This window comes from Rosa rugosa, chromosome 3 (assembly GCF_958449725.1).
Source record: "Rosa rugosa chromosome 3, drRosRugo1.1, whole genome shotgun sequence".
Classification (NCBI taxonomy): Eukaryota; Viridiplantae; Streptophyta; class Magnoliopsida; order Rosales; family Rosaceae; genus Rosa; species Rosa rugosa.
Genome location: NC_084822.1, coordinates 16035205 through 16049237, shown reverse-complemented (window position 1 = coordinate 16049237; position 14033 = coordinate 16035205). Strand labels below are relative to the sequence as shown.

General features: G+C 37.6%; 1 long non-coding RNA gene and 1 pseudogene across 1 annotated transcript; both read left to right on the top strand.

Annotated features, from left to right (window-relative positions):
* The first annotated feature begins 221 nt into the window (after positions 1 to 221).
* Positions 222 to 1027, top strand: LOC133735657 (uncharacterized). Its single transcript, XR_009859198.1, has 3 exons — positions 222 to 271; positions 498 to 542; positions 851 to 1027. It is a non-coding gene; the product is annotated as an uncharacterized LOC133735657 (long non-coding RNA).
* Positions 1028 to 8990: 7963 nt separating this feature from the next.
* On the top strand, positions 8991 to 12185 carry LOC133737317 (uncharacterized; annotated as a pseudogene).
* Positions 12186 to 14033: the final 1848 nt, after the last annotated feature.

The window sequence follows — 14033 nt, the reverse complement described above, 5'->3', positions numbered from 1 at the left end:
CCTGAACCATAATCTTGTGGGTTCATGGGAAAACATGGAGAAATAGGGGTTTTAGATTCAAATTAATATGATGCAAAATCATATATCAGAGTATCGATAGGCTTGACCAATGCCTAAATTTTGATAATGGTCTTGGTATTATTATATTTAATTGTATGAAGCTATGAACTATGTAATTGATGTATTTGTCATGACATGTATGCAGAGATTTATCATACAATAATCTAGTTGGGAGCATTCCTTCTTGGGTCAACGGAACAAGTTTACAGCTGTATGTCCTAATATTGCAGTACATATTTATTTTTCTGTTTGCAACATGATTCTTTGTTTTTCCTAGCTTAATAACTGCTTTACTTTTTTATATATCAGTTTGACCTAGTTTATCAGTGTCAGTTTTTCCAGCAATCATAACGATTTTGTTTTGGTAGGATGTCCTTGCATTTATATACTTTATACGATGACATTAACTTTGAGAATTTCTTTGGGTCTATTTGCAGTAATTTAGTTGCCAACAACTTCACCCTTGACAGTTCAAACAGCAGGTGATTATGTGCATCTTAGCTCACTTTCAGAATATTGAACATTTGATTATGTATATGAGTTACAAGTCATTATCACACATACCTGTCATTGTTTTGTGCTTTTGTTTCTCAATTGAGGCTGCATCCAAATCCGCGTGGTACTGGCTTAGATCCTGAATCAAATCTCTCATTATTTCAGTTCTGACTCAGGCTCACACTGTCAATCCAATGATCTATTGGCCGTATCATCATATGGTTTCCCAGATCTATTAACATGTTATGTTTGTTTCTCCCCTATTTTGGTGATAATCATGCATGCTTTTGTGTAGGAAGCTGTCAAGGGACAATTATGGAGATTACGTGATCCCCAGGGGAAGCCACCAGGTGTAATGCAGTAGTACAGCTAGCTAGTTTGTATATTTAACTTGTGTCTAGTAGAAATTCTTCCTTCATTAAGTATTTGGACTTGTCTGCAGATTCAAATGAGTAGATATGGGCAATTTTGAACTGATGCTCATGATTAGGTTTGTGTACATGAGACAATGGTGGATTAGTGAAAATTTCAATGAATGATTTTGGATGTGTATTTTATGGTTTTATGAACGGGCAATTTTAATTTTCAGATGCATGCATACCAATTGTAACAGGCCAGGGGACTACTAATATGTGTTATCTCAAATTGATAGCTACAACAAAGCACACCAAAATGTGTGGTTGCAGCTGAATAAAATCAACACAAAAAACAATTAGAAGTCTATTGTCTTTTTGGCATTGGGACGACAGAAAATTGTAGTCTAAATGTCAAAACAACAACATAAGTTAGATGAAAGTGTTGGCTAAAACGTATAATAACAACAAATAAGTGTGGCTGGAATCAATCCCAGACAATATAAAAGACCTCATAAAAAACCTTTCACACAACACTTAAGTGTCGTATGTATGTACCCTAGAATGACACTTAATTGTCCTTTGATGCTCATTACGACCACATATAATTGTCGTTTAAAGTAAATTAGCACAACCTTTAAATGTTGTTGTATGAGAGAAGACACTACATACGAGTCTTCATATTTCTTATTTCAGGGCATTCAGACCACACAAATAAGTCTTGCAAATATACTTCACACAATAGTATTTAAAAAATACTGTGGTTGTTTTGTTTATCAGACAATAAAAAAAAATGTTGTTTGAATGCTTTTAAAGATACAAATCACAATGTTCCCAAAATGCAAAACTCATCAGACGACACAAGACTTTTATTTTTTTATGTCGTCTGAAAATCAGACGACAGAACACTTCTGTTGTCTGATGCCCCCAAGAGACGACACCATACTAGACGACACATTTTTGTTCGTTCAGACGATAGAACAGTTCTGTCGTCTGAAGGCCTTTTTGACATGGTGTATATTAGGGATTTAGGGATACGTTTCCTAGAGAATCGGTACATAAATGCTTCCAGGAAACATAAATTCAAATACATAATTATTACATAATTCCAGCTAGCCTACTTTTAACATTTGGGATAAAGAGCACATACATTAATATGGCCCTGGTTCATGGGCAAAGAATAGTATAAAAAGACTACTCTATTTTGACACTGCTAGCTCAAGGTAGTCTATGCTAATAAAAACATCTCGCCTCGTAGGCAATCTATTCTACCTGACTCCAAACGTCGAGCACGCCATTGTGGTAAGTTGAAACTTCTACAAAGGCTCCTAGAGGAGCTTCCACTAACATAGAAAAGACAAACCCGATCGAGCTAAAAATGACTGAGGTTTGTCACCTAACTAACAACTAGAAAAAAAACTAACATAACAAAATGCCTAGACTGGGCCAGAGCCCACTACTTCCCAAAAAGGGACTTATTGCAAACAAGAAACAAAACCAGCCCAAAAGGCCCATAGAACCAACAACATCCAAAGCCCAAACAGGATAGGCCCAGCCTAGCCTAATCTTCCTCTCTGTGCAGAACCCTCGCGCTAACACGGGACAGTCCTGCCGCCATCATGAGCATGTTGTCGTCATCCTTCCTGAAGGAATCCACCACCACCACGACGCCGCCAGACATCGGCAAGAGCATACCGTACAAGCTAGACCAAACCCAGCCTGATTTGGATCCCCTAGCCTGCACCTATTGCCGCATGCAATTCCTCACAGCGTCACTAGCCTGTCGTCGCCGCTCATATCACATCCAGAACCAAGTTCGAACCCAATCCGCCGCCAACGCCTTCCCTCAAAATGATACCCACGACCTTCATGCCACAGAAGAAGCTTATCCAAACTATGCCGGCCACCACCGTCAAGCTTCAGAATTTGCAGTCCCCGAAGCTAAAAGGGCGCTTAACAAACCATTCCCGTCCGGCAGCGACACAACATCAATGAGGCAAGTGCCAGCGCCGACATCGGCTATCACCGGACGAGTGGAAAAAGTACGGGATTTGGCCGATGAACCTCTCTAGGTTTTTTTTTTTTGTCTCCCTACTTTTAACATTTGTAACCACAAAAAAAGTTGATTTATTTATTAGGGTCTAAATTAATTTCCAGAAATGGAGCTCTAGTTAGGAAATTTTTTTTGAGATAAAGAGTTCATAAATTAATATGACCCTAGTTCATAGCCAAATAATAGTACAAAAAAGACTACTTTAAATAAACAATGTAAGCTCCACGTAGTCTATGTTAACAAAATCAACTCGCCTCGTAGACATTCTATTTTATTTAATCCTAAACGCCAAGCACTCCATTGTAGTGCGATCACTATGCCAAAAAATGAATCAGACGACACACTTCAACAACAGCGAAATTTTTAACTGTCGTCTGATATAATCAGACGACAGCAAGAATTATTCTGTTGTCTAAATTTTCGATTCAGTCGACAGTTATTACATTGATGTTGTTCAATTGTCATTCAGACAATGGTTATATTTTGATGTTGTCTGAGTGAGTTATTTCAGACAACAGTTATTACATTGAATGTTGTGCAATTACTATTTAGACAATTGTGGTATTTTGATGTTGTCTGACCAATCTAATTCAGACAACAGTCTACTTTATTCTGTTGTGCAAGTCTCCTTTAGACAATGGCTTCCGAAAACAGTTATTTATTAATGTTTTAATCTGTTGTGGGACTCTACTTCAGACAATGACTATAAATTTATGTTGTCTGAGTTCCACACTTAGCCAAAACTCAATTTTTTTGACTCCCTCTTTTGACAATTGACATTGGGCGGCATTTTTTGGCCAAAATTTAAACTCCTGGCTTTTCACAAACCTCATCGTTTTATTTTGGGAAAGAAAAAATAAATGTTCAGATCGATTCAACCTCTCTCTCTTCTCGGAGGCCCAGCTCCCCAACTCTCTCTCTCTCTTCATCACATACACACACAAAGTGAATAAACTATCACTTTCGACTCCAGCGTCTCCAACCTGACCCCCCCCCCCCCCGGACCTCAGCGTCTTCTCCAACCAGACCCTCGCCCCCGACCTCAGCTCCTTCTCCGACCTGAGCGGCCTGGAGCTTCTTCTCCGATCTGTCCACGAGGTCATTCTCTGACTTGAGCTCGTTCTCTAGGTTGAGCTCTTTCTCTCTCGCTCTTCCCTGAAACCCTCGCGGTCTCCGCCTTCCTCTCCTGCTCTTTTTCCACAGCTACTGTCTCTCCCTCGTTAACGGCCTTCGTCCCCTCACCAGCACCATCGCCTCTGCCGGTGCTTCTCGTCCAACGGCACCACGTCCTTGCTTCGAGATCCGAACCCCAACTGGTCCAACCGTCCCCCATGGAGTCTATCCTTCTCGATTGGTGCAACTTCGAGCACCAAACGCCGGCGACGGAGGAACCGAACACAACCGGCATCAGGTACTCTGGGTTTGCAGATTCAAGGTTCTTCCTACTCTCTCTCCATCTCTTTCGATTTTTATTTCTTTTCAGAGTCTCTGAAAGATTTTGTTCAAGATCTAAGTATTCATTTGTTTGTGATTGTTAGTGACACTGATATTGTTCTTTGTTTGATTTGAATTGACTGGGTTTACTTAGGTCTCTTTGATTTGGAGAAATGGAGGCCACGATGCCCATTTGCAACTGTTACTCCAACTCACCAGAGAGGCTTTATTAGAAGAAGAGCTGCTGAACGTGGAGGTTGAAATTCAAATTAAGTTTCCAAGGTGCTTATTATCCTCCGCCATCTTTCTTCTTCTTCTTCAGCTCTGAAACTCTTTTATCTGTTTCATTTTGCTATTCTAGTTTGGGCTCATTATTAACCTAAAACCTAATTTCGTGGCTATTGTGATAAATCAGAATGATCAGTTTCAAGAAATAAGTAATATTCTCACTCAATAATGAGTTTTACGTAAAGACAGTAGCTTTTTTGAAAATGGGTCAAGTTGAATGATATTGTTAAGGCTGTAGTACATATGAGTAGAAATGTTAAGTTTAATTGTACAATGGAGTAGATTAGTTGATGTTTCTGAAAAGGTCAGGAATTTTGGAAGAGGCATTTGTCCAGTTTATTAGGATTTTAGGGAGGGTGCAGTGATTGCCTCAATGGTTGGGTGATCATGGGTTGCAGCGAAACAGGGGTATGTCTGGCTACCTTTTGTCTTTCCCATACCTCACATTTGCATAAGCCTTTATATTTATAAGATGTATTAGGTTTGACTTATCCTCAATTTTTGTGGTATTGTTTTTCTTGTCATTGCAAATAATATGATTCGTCTTGTAATCCATATTAGGCTCTCAGTTCACTTGAGTAGGAATTTTCATGAATGAAATACAATGCTCTACCATGTTTTTCCTATATATTCAAATGGTTGTAATTTATGCTTATTCCACATTTTTTATTCTTCAGACCAAATCAAAGTATTGCTTAACCAACAAGAGAGGTTGTATGAAAGACAATCTGAACTACAAGCTCTACTGGAAGCTTCCAAAGGTCTTGGACCCCCTATTAATGGGGCTTCAACAGCCACAGAAGGCTGGAGGCCGAGAATGCTAAGGTTTCCGATGAAATTTGAGGGCCTAGTTTGAACCCATGAGGAAGGTGAGGGTACTATCTTTGGTCTGGCATGCTACTGCACATTGACTTGTAAATGACACATAATGGGATTAGTTTAGGTAGGATTAGTTTTGATTATGTTCTATCTTTTATTTATCGTTAACTAATCATACTATTATAGGTGTATTATATTCTTTTCCGATGATCTATTGCCTTGCTTTGAGGAGGAAAAGCTGCATTTACTTCTAAGTTTTGTTTAGAACCACTTTGCTTTCATTCTCTGCGATTCTGCATTCACTAAGCTTTGTAAAATTAAAAGCTAGACTTTTGGTTGATGGGTTTATGTTAATTAAACTTTGAAGTGGAGAAGTGAGCACCAGAAGTTCTCTTAGCTACACCCTGAGCATGAAGCATGAAGTACATTTAACTAAACAGTTATGTAGATTGGCATTGCAATGAAAAACTAAAAGTAAAAAGTGTTTGATTACACACAGAGATCCTACGCCAAAATGATTACACTTGCTATAGAAAATGGTTTGCCATGTTATATTACATGGGTTATGCTGCCTTTATACTTTCCTCTAATCTGATTGGTGTTTTTAGATGATTTGTTCAGTTGTGCAAGCAAATTGTTTGTTTTTTTAATGACTTGACCAAACTTTAATTTTCTTGCAGTTTGTACATGGAAAAGAAAATCTGCATCCAACTTCTTTCCCTGCCAAGAACAAATCCGAGGTTAGCAGTCGGATAAGCGCTAATTAGTTGCCAAATTTTGACATATTCAGCTACTTAAATTGCTACTGTGTGTTTGTTCTGTTATTGTTGCCCAGGCACAGATGTGCGAGTCTACAAGTAGCTCAGGATTATGCACCCCCATCACTTCACCAAGAATGTTGGATGCAACTAACAGTTGTAAACTGATTTTCATAGTCTTGCTTTTGATTAGATTTCTGATCAATTGGGCCTAGTATAGTTTGTACAGTCATCCACTATTGTTGTGCAGGGACATATGTGTGAAGTGATGGCAAAAATCATGGAAGTCTAGGTTGCTAGAGCTATTGTTAGCATGATTGGCCAGTTTGGTATTGAGTTCTACTCTGCATATCTTGTTGCTGATCAGAAGGAAGAGGAAGGAACTGTATAGGGACAAGTACAATATGTTTTTGGCCTTGATGTTTTTGGCCTTGATGTTTTTGGCCTTTATGTTTAGGTAGGATTATTATGTTGATGTTGGGATGATGATGTAATGAACTGGTTTTGAATGTTCAATCAATGGATGTGTTTTTGAATATGTTAGTCAATTGGTTTTAGTAATATATGTCTTGTGCCTCTCTCATGCCATTTCATTCCAAATAGAAATTGTTGTCTAACAATGGAACATCATAAAATGGAATTTAAAAACTGTTGTATGAACAATTTAACTACAATACTTTTCAAACACTTTCAATTGTCCAACAAAAAAAGACACAACAATAAAGTACCATGTTCTGTAGTATCAAATCTAAACACACAATGCTTTCTACAAAATTCTGTTGTTTTGCTTCAATTCACACAACAGCGTTATCTCAAAAAAATGATGTAGAACATTTAAAGGGACAACAGTTTCTACACAACTGATCTTGTCAAACTTTGCTTCAAAAGTTACTTTCCATGAGATTGTTGCCGACTTAATATGACTTGCACAACGGACTCTACATAGTCGTATGTTGTCCTTTTTGGTATTCAGACAACATGCATATTAATGCTAGCGCTTGTCCAAATTTGATTCAGACAACAGTTTCGCGATGTCGTCTGATACCTGCATCAGATGGCAGGAGTATTAACAACAGCAATTTTCACTATCAGACGACAGTGAAAAACTGCGTCTGATTCGTTTTTTGGCATAGTGGATAGAGCCAGATATTTCTACAAAAACTTTTAAAAAATCTTCTACTAACATAAACATTATTCTAACTGTTAGTATAAGAACTTGTATGTTGGCATTCCCTTTATACAAAACTAGAGAGTTCTAGCTTAAGAGTGTGTTTGAGAAGAATGATCTTAACAATTGGAATTGAGGTTCATGGCTTGAAACACAAGACAGGATCCTACTGACTCGTATGGAAGGTCTGGTAAGGTTCATTCATTACATTGTGCATGATTAAGTTCCAAGATTGTTAGTTGTGCTTCAATCCTGAAGTGTTATGTTTAGTATTCTCACCTTGTACGGGTTTTTAAAAGGAATGGCATATCAAGTGTTTCTGTCAGTGTTTAATTCTCTGATTTGGACGTGTATTGTTTAGAGCACATATCTCGTTTTATTAGGATAAAATCAGTTCTTCTTGCATATTATATTTTAGGGAAATTTGTTTCCTATTAGGTGTCAATTTACTTTTATTGGTATTTATCACACCCTAATTGTTTTAGGTGGAGTCTACTCTTGACGCATATATATGTCTTGCATTAGGTTTCTTTTCTTTAAGCTTTGCACAATAGAAAAGTTCTTTTGTTTCATAAGGCAAAGCTGCATGTGTCTTGATCAAATGAATTAATGTTCCATGTCTAAGTGAATTAGTGAGTCAAGAATTCATTCATACATCATCCATATCATTCTTATATCTTGGAAGTCCTACGAGTTCAGTTAGGAGTCAAGCACAATCAAGAATTGAAGAGTGACAAGTTGAGACGTGTGAAGCGCAACTAGAGGCATTAGCAAATTGATGTGGAGTAGTTCAACCAGCTAGAATGAGTTTAGCTAGAGGTAACCGAGTCAAGAGTTATCCGAGAGGTTGTAAGTCTACTTTGTAATTTGACTACTATCTCATAGTGTGTGCTTGAGCACTTGGCCTTCAAGAGTCAAGGCCACGCAGTTGTTTACCTCACCTTGAGGATTTTTACTGCGTAAACAATTCCTGTGCTTTTGCTCATTTTGTTTTCTGTTCTTCTGTGTTGGCTGATCACTTAAAGTTCTGATTTAATCTATTTTCGTTCATTAGGGATAGCAAGCTTCTTTCAATCCCTTAGCAACGTCCATAAAATTATTTGTACTTAGAAGTGACTTGCCTATTCACCCCCTCTAGGCCATTCTAGTACTTTCACTAAGACACTGACTAAAACAAACTAGACAATAATAATCTCATTCCCTTTTGAAGGGTTGGAATTGTCATTCTCCACAGGAAAAGAGAACTCAGGGGTCAGAGAGTCTCTAGTTAGGCATTGTAGAGACTCTACAAGCTGCTGGAAACTTCGACACGCTAGGCTATTCAACACGAAACGTCTTAACTAGGCTTTAATAAGAAAGCACGTATAAAACGAAGAGAATAAAAAAAATTTAGAATGGTAATTAAGAAACCAAAAATTAAGGACAGCACAAATTAATTAATAATCTAAGAGGAACGTGATAAAGGCCGAGACTCGTTAATATTTGACGGAGCCAAACTTCGAATAGCAATTAAATTCAGAGCCTTAAGCCGGTGGACTCTCTATATAGATAGCTGATAGCTCGTTCAACCATTTCAGTTTCATAGTTCATAACATCATCATACCCTCTCTTCTTTCATCTCTCACAAACAAATTAAACTTCTCTATCTTAGTTCTCTTTTGTTTGTCAAAGGAATCAAACCTCATGGCGGCCAAGCTTCCATTGGTTCTCTTCCTCTCCTCTCTCTTCATCCATGCAGCTCTAGGTACATAAATTTCTATTTCCGAACCTGAGCGTTCAAGCATTAATTAAACACACTCATCCACACTTGAACCGGCATTTATTAATTTCCATATATTAGAATATGTGTGGTATTAATTTTCTTTTCTGTTGGTTTTCTCAGCTGCTTTTGTATGTGAGGATTTGCCAAGTGATGTATGCACGTTTTCGGTGTCATCCGCCGGGAAAAGATGTTTAATCGAGACGATGGCAAAGAACGATGGAAGCGTAGAGTATCAGTGCCGGACATCAGAGGTGAAAGCAAGCATGAAGAAAATGAAGAGTAGAGAGAACAAACAGATTTCTGTTATTGATTTTTGGACGTAATGAATTTATTACAGCTGTGTAGGTATTTATAGTAAGAGAGATAGCTAATCTAACGTACAGAAATACGACACTTGTCACTTATCTGGAAAATAGCTAACAACCATTCTAACTAACTGTAGCTACTTTATTTTCACTAACACCCCCCTTCAGCTGGATGGGTGGTGAAACAACCATCAAGCTGCTGCACAAGTATGAATGTTGAGGAGAGCAGAGGCCTTTAGTGAAAAGATCTGCAGGTTGTTCTTGAGTGGAGACAAACTGAAGTGTGATAGAACCATCCTTGACTTTATCTCTAGTAAAGTGAATATCAACTTCAACGTGTTTCATCTTGGAATGATGTACTGGATTAGAAGCAAGTGCTAAGGCAGATATATTGTCACAATGCAATGTAGGTACTTGAGAAAGAGGAATTTGTAAATCAGTAAGTAGGTGTTTGAGCCATTGTAATTCTGATGTTGTGTCAGCCATGCTTCGATACTCGGCCTCAGTAGAAGACCTGGAGACAGCAGTTTGTTTCTTACTGCACCATGAAACTGGAGAATTATTAAGAAGAATAAAAAATCCAGTTGTGGATTTTCTATCATTTGGATCCCCTGCCCAATCAGCATCACAGTAGGCTTGTAGACACATAGGCACAGTCGATGATTGTTTTCTGAACAAAATGCCATGATTCATAGTACCTTTGACATATCTAAGTATACGTTTAGCAGCATTGAGATGAACATCTGTAGGATTGTGTAAGAATTGACACACAGTATTGACACTATATGCAATGTCAGGTCGTGTAAAGGTCAAGTATTGCAAGCAACCAACTAAACTTCTGAAATGAGGAATATCACTAGAAGATAAAGGTGTACCAGCATCTTTGAGCAATTTGACTCCAGATTGGCAGGGTGTAAGATGAGAATGACATGCATCCATTCCTGCTTTGTGTAACAAGTCTTTAGCATATTTATGTTGAGAAAGAAAGAGACCCTCTGCAACATATTGAATTTCTAAACCAAGAAAGAAGTGTAAATCCCCCAAGTCTTTCATATCAAATTCTTGTTGTAGAGCTTCTTTGACCTCTGTGATTAATTGTTCATTGTCTCCAGTAATTATAATATCATCAACATAAAGTAAGAGATAAACCTTTGAGAGAGATGATGTTTTAATGAACAAGGATGGATCAGCATGGGATGATTTGAATCCAATGGATGGCAAGAAAGCAGTAAACCTCTCATTCCATGCCCTTGGTGCTTGCTTTAATCCATAGAGTGATTTCTGTAATTTGCAAACATGTGAAGGAAATTCAGAACTTTCAAAACCACCAGGCTGAGACATATACACTTCTTCATTAAGTTGGCCATGTAAAAAAGCATTTTTAACATCCATTTGATGTAACCTCCAACCATGATGAGCAGCCAAATTGAGAAGTAGCCTAACAGTTGTATGTCTAACCACTGGAGAAAAAGTTTCTTCATAGTCGACACCATATTCTTGACTAAACCCCCTTGCAACTAACCTGGCCTTGTGCCTAGATATAGATCCATCAGCATTTCTCTTTAGTTTGAAAATCCATTTGCATGATACTAAGTTTCTATGAGGAGGTAAGGGCACAAGAGTCCAAGTTTGTTGTTGTTGCAGGTTTAGAGGAGGTAAACCTGGCTCTGATACCATGAAAGCAAGCATGAAGAAAATGAAGAGTAGAGAGAACAAACAGATTTCTGTTATTGATTTTTGGACGTAATGAATTTATTACAGCTGTGTAGGTATTTATAGTAAGAGAGATAGCTAATCTAACGTACAGAAATACGACACTTGTCACTTATCTGGAAAATAGCTAACAACCATTCTAACTAACTGTAGCTACTTTATTTTCACTAACAAGAGGTTGTGGTTGATGGTTTGGCCGAGTACATGGAGACAGATGAGTGTGTGAATGCCTGCGGTGTTGACAGAAAGTCCGTTGGAATTTCCGCCGATGCCCATCTTGAGCCTCAGTTCATGGGCAAGCTTTGCTCTCCCAACTGTTACCCAACATTTTTGAACTTTACTCTTACTTGTCTGCCAGGGACGGTAAGTTACGTAATTCACAATGGAAGAGGATTTAGAGTACCGACGTGCACTTACATCAACATAAATAGACGGTTGGATAATATCAAATATACTTTTTTATTATTAAAAAAATATTGACTAGAAATATAGACAGCTGAGATCAATGTTAAATCACTTGCACGTGCATAAAAGAATTTTAATTAATAATTACATCCAAAACATTTCCTTTCTTAGAACCCAAACTCTAAAACAAAGTAGAACAAATATGTAGTTTGTTCCATTCTCAAAAAAAAAAAAATGTAGTTTGTTCGTAAAGACACCTAAGAATCTTTCCACATTTCTTGCATGGTGATCGATGCTTCCTTTTCATTCTCTGCCGATGATGGTGTCATGTACCTTCCTTGTGATAAATAATTTCCTTTTCATTAGGAAAAGAAAAAGAAAATCCAGAATGAAAGGGTTAATTAATACATGCTTATATGTAGTATTTCTTTTAAATTGTAGGACTGTTCTTGCCTGATCTGTGTGAGAGACAAGGATTCAACCCTCACCGTGCCATGATTGAACTTATGAGCTCCGGCGATGCTGCCGCCCCAGGCCCCTCTCCAGACGACATTGCTCCTGCTTCTTTCTAATCATGCTATGTGATTTCTTAATCACATCGTTTGACTTTCAAGACAACATGTCTACATGTTTTTCTCCAAAGCTCTTACTTTCTTTCTGCTCTTTAATTAATTGATTGATCAATAAAATCTGTTTTCAATACTAATTTTTGTGATATAAGTCAAAGCAGGTTTACATGCTTATACATGAGCCGATGGTTCGTTAGGGACGGTTTATAGATCATCATATTTCCACAAATAGAATGAAAAGTGAGTCCATGTAATCATTTTGGTCTAAGTCAAAGCAAGTTATAATAAAAACACAAAAGGATAAAAGTGTAAAATAAAAATATAAACTAAAAATGTCATTACTCACTAACGTGAATCATATACTCGCAAGCGTACAAATGGTGTTAATTAGTTAGAGAAATATTAAGCCCAGAATTATCGTACCTCGGGAATATGTGTTGGACCTAACCAAGATAATCGCCAGTACGACACTAAAAAGCACGTACACAATGAAAAAAATAAAATAAAAACTATAAACATTAATCGAGGCACCAAGCTTAGCAATGCTCAACTCAGCTCACACCAAACATATTCAAAGCCACTAACTTGTAGCCTCAAAGTGGATATGCACAAATGAGTTGAAGAGTTCAATATTTTGGTAGTTGACTTTAGATTAATAAAAAGTAACGAAATGCAAAGCAATTAATAAAAAAGCAAAGAAACTAAGAAATGTATAAACAATATAAATGAGAATGTCAGGCACTAGGGAGACTTCTTCACCCAAATTCTATGTGTTGAAAACTAATCTAGTGTAGATGCAATTTCCTAATTAGGCGGTAGTCGTATCCAAAGCGTTTCAAGGCTCATGGACCATGTATTCTCAATTTGGTATTAATATGCCGTTTTAAAGCTCACACTCACTCAATCAGAGAGAGGTAGAGCTGGTTCAAGGGTCACTAACTCACTCTAATTGGCGTAAAGATCGGGAACTAGACTACTAAGCAATCCACCTGTGCAATCATGCAAAGAGTGTAAATCTATTTGCCTCAAAAATCATCTCGACCCAAATGAGAGGCCGAGGGACTTGAAGTCCAATGTCCTTCTGGATTGCGCGGGCGTGCCAACTCGTAGCCGGTTAGCCAAGTGAGGTTTTGATTAAATTTGCGCTTGATTTCACTTCTTCAAGTGATTGTGGGCCGAGGAAAGAACCGTCTCGGCACTAGGTTTGAATGCCTTTGTTGCAAGAACTTTCGGCGTCCTCACCAATGTTGCTTCTCTTTTTGATTTTTTTGATATAAGTTGCAGAAAGCAAAGTGCTGAAAGTAAAAGAGCAAGAATCTAAATGCGAGAATTTAAATTGCATGAAATTTAAAGAGACTGAAGAGTAAATTGCAAGAAAGATAGAGTGCAGAAGGTAAAGACAACAATAAAAATTTAACTAGGCTAGAGCAAGAATGAAAGATATTGTAAAGAAAGTGATAAAAATTAACTAAGCTCGAGAGAAAAGATATTAGGAAAGTTGTAGATATATTTGAAATTCAGTTGTGTTGTGTTGGTCGGGGACCCCTTACAATGAGCTAGAGGGTCGTATTTATACAATTACATACATAATATTTTGGAAGGAAAGAACAAAATGAATATTTTGGTCTTAATGACCAAAGAAGCTCGCATAATTTCTTGCTATTTGTGGCTTCATTCTCTTGATTTGCTAGTTAATATAGCTATAAATATGATATATCGCCCTTCAATGCTTCCAATTAGCCCATAAATGCCGATTTGTTGCCGTGTAACGCCGTTGCTCCTTTATTTATATGTAATGTCATTATTGGTGTTAAATACCAAATAATGAATCTCGGCAAAGAAACTCAATAA